Source organism: Monopterus albus, unplaced genomic scaffold (assembly GCF_001952655.1).
Source record: "Monopterus albus unplaced genomic scaffold, M_albus_1.0 scaffold79.1, whole genome shotgun sequence".
In the NCBI taxonomy this organism is placed as follows: Eukaryota; Metazoa; Chordata; class Actinopteri; order Synbranchiformes; family Synbranchidae; genus Monopterus; species Monopterus albus.
The window spans coordinates 155,106-160,326 of NW_018127959.1; the positions used below are offsets into that span (position 1 = coordinate 155,106).

General features: G+C 40.3%; 1 protein-coding gene across 5 annotated transcripts in view; it reads left to right on the forward strand.

Annotated features, from left to right (window-relative positions):
* Positions 1-2,632: 2,632 nt before the first annotated feature.
* LOC109963757 (nck-associated protein 5-like) overlaps positions 2,633-5,221 on the forward strand; it is a 68,460-nt gene continuing 65,871 nt past the window's right edge. For 3 of the 5 annotated variants that reach the window (XM_020606552.1, XM_020606551.1, XM_020606553.1), the window contains exon 1: positions 2,633-3,397. The gene's annotated coding sequence lies outside the window, so the exon portion shown is untranslated. The remainder of the gene's footprint in view (positions 3,398-5,221) is intronic. The other 2 variants (XM_020606546.1, XM_020606550.1) reach the window with 1 other exon arrangement.

Below are 5,221 nucleotides of genomic sequence, written 5' to 3' on the forward strand. Positions count from 1 at the left end.
TAGGCCTATCTCTATACTGGGGTTGTTTTTAATGAGGAAGAATCACATTAAACTGAAGGAAATATTTCTACATCTGTCTGCTCAGTGCCTTCCTAATCCGGCAACACAAGATTCAGGTTTGTATTTCAGACATTCCTCTCTACCCAACCAGTCCCAGCGTATCATCCTCCAGAGTGACATTTCAATTTCCTTGTATGTGTGTGTATGTGTATGTCATTTCCTGTTCTGAGTGCATTGGACACTTGTGTTTACCGAGTGTCTGCTGATGGGTTTTTTCCCACCACTTCCCTCCCTTTAGCTTTACCATGCATGACGCTGTGGGAGAGTCACCATCTGCATGTCAAATCGCTATTTTTACCACAAGTCATGGACAGAATATTCTAGAAACATCCAGCGCTTTGGCAGCATTTGGATGAACATGTTAACTTGTACAATTCAGTTTGGGAATTTATCATTTTATGGCTGTTTACCATTTAGCTTCATATATTGTCTTGTTAACGCTCTACAATGTCAAGATTCAAGATTTTTATTTGCCATTTATGCATAAACAGACAGTCTAGGCATCCAGGAATTCTTGTGCTCTCCTTTGGAGTCAGGTAAGGAGTCAAAAGCCAGAAAGAACACTTAGTCTTAAAATAAAAAAAGTTACATAAAGGCGACAAAGTATTAAAACCACAATACACAAAAATAGGGTAATGGTATTTTCCCCAGTGAACTTCAAACATTGCACTTAGTAATTCACATGGTGGAGTTGGATATGTCATTACGCTTGGTGAGGCAGTGAGGGGTTACTGCACATATATTCTCACATTTTCATATTTACCATCAGTCTTACTGCAGCAAGGAAGAAGCTGTTGTAAAGTCTAGTTATTTGTGTGATGATACCGTCCACCCTGCTGTGCCTGAGGCTGTAGGTGCAGTTTTTGTGCCTGAGCAGAGTGTGAGCTGGGAGGCGTGGATGGCATGCGAATGTGATGCACAGGATTAACCATTTAATAACATGGAGGTGTATTTAGCCACAGGACAAGTGAGGAAACAACTGGAGCACGATGATCCGACTCATTTCTTACATAAGGCTGGTATAATGCATTGATTAGCAGCACACTCATGGAGTAAGGAGCTATGGATGTGAGCCATTAGGTAATAATCAGAATCAGAACTCAGATTCTATGAAGGTAGTATAAAGGTCAGCTGAGAGTCATTTTAAAAGTTCCAAGATGATATTTGATCTTATGCCATATGGAAAGAGAATGAGTGATTCCAGAGTCAGTAACTACCAAATCTGCTAATCTGCTAAGCTGTACACACAAACCTGAGTAATATGAAGCATGAAATTCCTCCAGTGAGATTGTTGTGCTTTGGCATCTGCGTCTGAATTTACTATCCTTTCATATAATTTTTTTTGCATGTATTTGTATTTGGCGTTACATAAGATTGCCCTTTGGATAAGCTCTCCTACTGCGTGAACATTCACCTTTTTGTGTGGCATCCAGCTGTGGCTCTTAGTCACACACAGCACAGCCAGCTACCGTGCAGCTTCGTTTCATGCATACTGAATCTGAACAGACATGCATGACCATCTTCTCTATGGATGGCACACAAACACACACACATATACATAAACCCAGCCTGCCAAGCTTGGGAGCATCAAGGCCTAATCTAGGTCACGGCCTAGGCCCAGAGGTATCCTGGTCTCCACACACACTTAAATGAACACACATTTATATTTGCAAGCAAAATCACGTGTAGCACATGAAATCCATTTAAACTCAACTAATCAGTTAACAGTGAGCAAATTTTCAGTTTGAGAGCAGACACATGTGAAATGAATCTAATGGATGATATATTTAAAACAAACCCTTGTCATTTTCATCTCCTTCCTCTCCCTCCCAAACAACCACACTCAGTCTAATGGCTCTTATGATTGTCACAAGGCCATCGTTTCCTTGATTAAGTGCACTCAGGGGGACACTTCTACAGCAGGTCACTGAATCAGCGCCCATTTATGAGACACTTGAAGCCTAACATAAAGCAGTTTATTGTGTGTAATCTTTAAATAAAGACTCATATCCTTGCAGCAGAAGCACCAAACTGCAGGATCACTTTGATATGACTCAGCCTGACAGAATATCACGTGAAATGCAACCATGTGTCACAGCACAGAAATAGAGGAGCTAATTTCTTTACATCAGTCTCTAGCCTTCTATAAATATTCCAAAGCTCTGTTCTCTTGCTCCCTGGATGCCTCTCTCTGTCTGTCTTGTTGCTTTCTGTGTTCCACTCTCCCTCTGTTTCCCTTTCTCTCCCTCCACCTCCCATTTGTCTATTTTTCTTCCTCTGCTCTTCTCATATAATGTAGAGGAATATGTCTTGTCTGTCTAGAAAAAGGCAGTGGTGTTAAGTGGGAGCAAAAACAGTTTTATCATTTCTGAGCCTAGAGTTTGGTTTTCCCCTCTGGCAGTCCTGGGGAGCGGTTGAGGAAGACAACAGAGATTTTATTATATTTTATTATAGAACATCTCGAAACAGATAGAGATCAGCTTTTCTCTCCATTCCTACTTTACTACAATTCCACCTCTATCAAGTACAGTGTGACAAGTAATCACAGCCATTAATCTTAAGTTTGAATCAGAAATAGGGGCATAAAGAAGAAAAAGAGGCCAACCAGATTTTATCTAAAGCACCTGCCAGGTAGACGTTACTGTGCCCAAATTGTGAGCGCACAATTCCAGCCTTCCTAACCTATCGGGGTGTAAGAGTGCCACCTATGAAGTCAGCAGTGCCCAACCCCCACCCTAAACACATGTTCACCATCCTCTGGGCACAGGCTGAACACAGCACTGAGACACAGCTGAGAATTAGAGAGAGAGAGGGGGAGAGCAGTGAAGTGGAAATATGTGTGAGCATCAGAGAAAGACAGAAATAGAGCGATAAAGCAGTGAATTAGGCAGAGGGAGGAGGAGCAGAAATAGAGACAGCTTTTTACTGAGACGCTGATGCTTTGTACAGACAGGGTTATTTTCTTGTAGCAGAAAGCCGCCGCTGTCGTGTACAGATGTGAGAACCTTATGGATTTGCTTCCTTTTGAATCTCAGTGGGATTCATCACATCTGGATGCAAAACAGCTGCAGACGGAGGATACGACTGTAGCTGGATGCTAGGATCCATGTGGGCCGGTGACGCCTGCACTCTCCTCCGTGGCTACTTTCTTCCCCATAAGGATGGCTCCAGGCGCACTGACCCAGATTGTGGAGTCGTGGCTCTTCGCAGTGGGCTGCTTCTCAGTTGGTCTATGAATGTGGTGCAGATGAGGCATGTTCTGCACCTCGGTGAAGACAACCCAGCCTGCTGCCTCTGCTGACATCTGTTTCCGTGGAAACACACAACAACTGGCAGGGTAAGGATGTGCTGCTTTGACCTGCACAGCCAAATGTCAAGATGATGAGGTTGTGTGTGCGTGTGTGTGTGTGCTCGTTTATGGATATAAATGTGAATATATTATACATCACTACAACCATGCAGATCCGGTTTCTATTTCCACATACTCACACACAAAAACTGGGAGTTAGTGATGATGTACTGAATATCATAGTGTATACATGCACTATGCAGAGTAGCTCGATGTATAATGTCTGACCGAGGAGCAACAAGGAACTGCGCTTCACCCAGAATACCATGGAAAGTGGGATAGGATGGCACAGGCAGAGAAGACCTGGATAAATAATTTATTCAAGTCTTTTTGGTTTCTGAAAGCATTTGCCTTTAGCCTGCTCGGAGGGAATGGTGGGCATGGGGAAAGCTATTTGTTCCTTCATAGGACAGATGCATTTATTCAGCTTGAGCCCAGCTGAACCAGTCTAATTTTAAAAATCAACAACAACTGAGTCTGGGCAATTCAGTTTGGGTTCATTTCATTCAGTGCTCTTTGATAAGATATATAACCGATATATAACCAGTTATATATCTTATCTGACCTACTGACCTTTGTCTGACAGAAGTCAGACAAAGGTCAGTAGGTTAGCAAAGAGCAGACATGTATGATGGGCAGTGCAGACTGCAATTCCATAATTCACATTCGTTTTCCCTAGAATGTTGATTTAGTAGCTTGAAACGCAAACTTTCAGAGTATAAAACATTATCTTAGTAGTCTAAAACATTCTTTTAATATAATTGCTATTTCTGAAACTTGGATTAATAATGTAAGGGGAATGGATTTTGACCTTGATGGCTACGACTTGGTATGTACAAACAGAGAGAATAAGATGGGAGGTGGGGTGGCCTTGTACATAGATAAAACTTGTTATTATAAAAAAGTGGAGAATCTTCTTGAATGTGTGACGATTGAATTACTTTTGGAAAAAAAGAAAAAGGTTGTAATAAGCTGTATTTATAGCGCACCTGGAACCAGCATAGAAAAATTTAATGACTGGATGGAAGAAAATTACTTGACAATAAGTCATAAATTAATGTTTATATGTGGTGACTTCAACATAGATTTGTTGAATCCTAACAAGCACTCGGGAACTGAGGAGTTTATTAACACAATATATAGATGCAGTTTATAGCCAAAAATTACAAAACCAAGTAGATTAACAACCCAGCACGCAACATTAATAGGTTATATATTTACCAATGATATTGAAAGCAAAATGACAAGTGGATTACTTATAAATGATATTAGTGATCATTTACCAGTATTTGTGGTTTATGAGGGCCAGTATAGAAAAGAGAGGCCAAAAACAAATCTTTTCTATAGGAGGAGGATGAACGAACAAGCTGTAAGGAGGCTAAAAGAGGATTTTATGGGGCAAAACTGGGAATCAGTTTACAGAGAGGAAGACTTAGATAAAGCATATGAGCAATTTTTAAATATATTTAAGAAAGTATATGACAGGAACTGTCCTCGTAAGCAGTATAAAAACAAAAGGAATTACAGTGGGAAACCGTGGATGAGTAAGGGATTACAGAATGCATGTAAAAAGAAGAATGTGTTATATAAGGAATTCATAAAGGACAGATCAAAGAAGGCGGAAGAAAAATATAAGTCATATAAGAACAAATTAATTGAGATTTTGAGGAGATGTAAGAAACAATATTACTCTAAAGTATTAGTAAGATAATAAAAGAAACATGAAAGGTACTTGGAATATATTAAATAAACTGATTAGAAACAGTTCCAGCAAGAGTAACTACCCCCAATACTTTATGGATAATGATACAC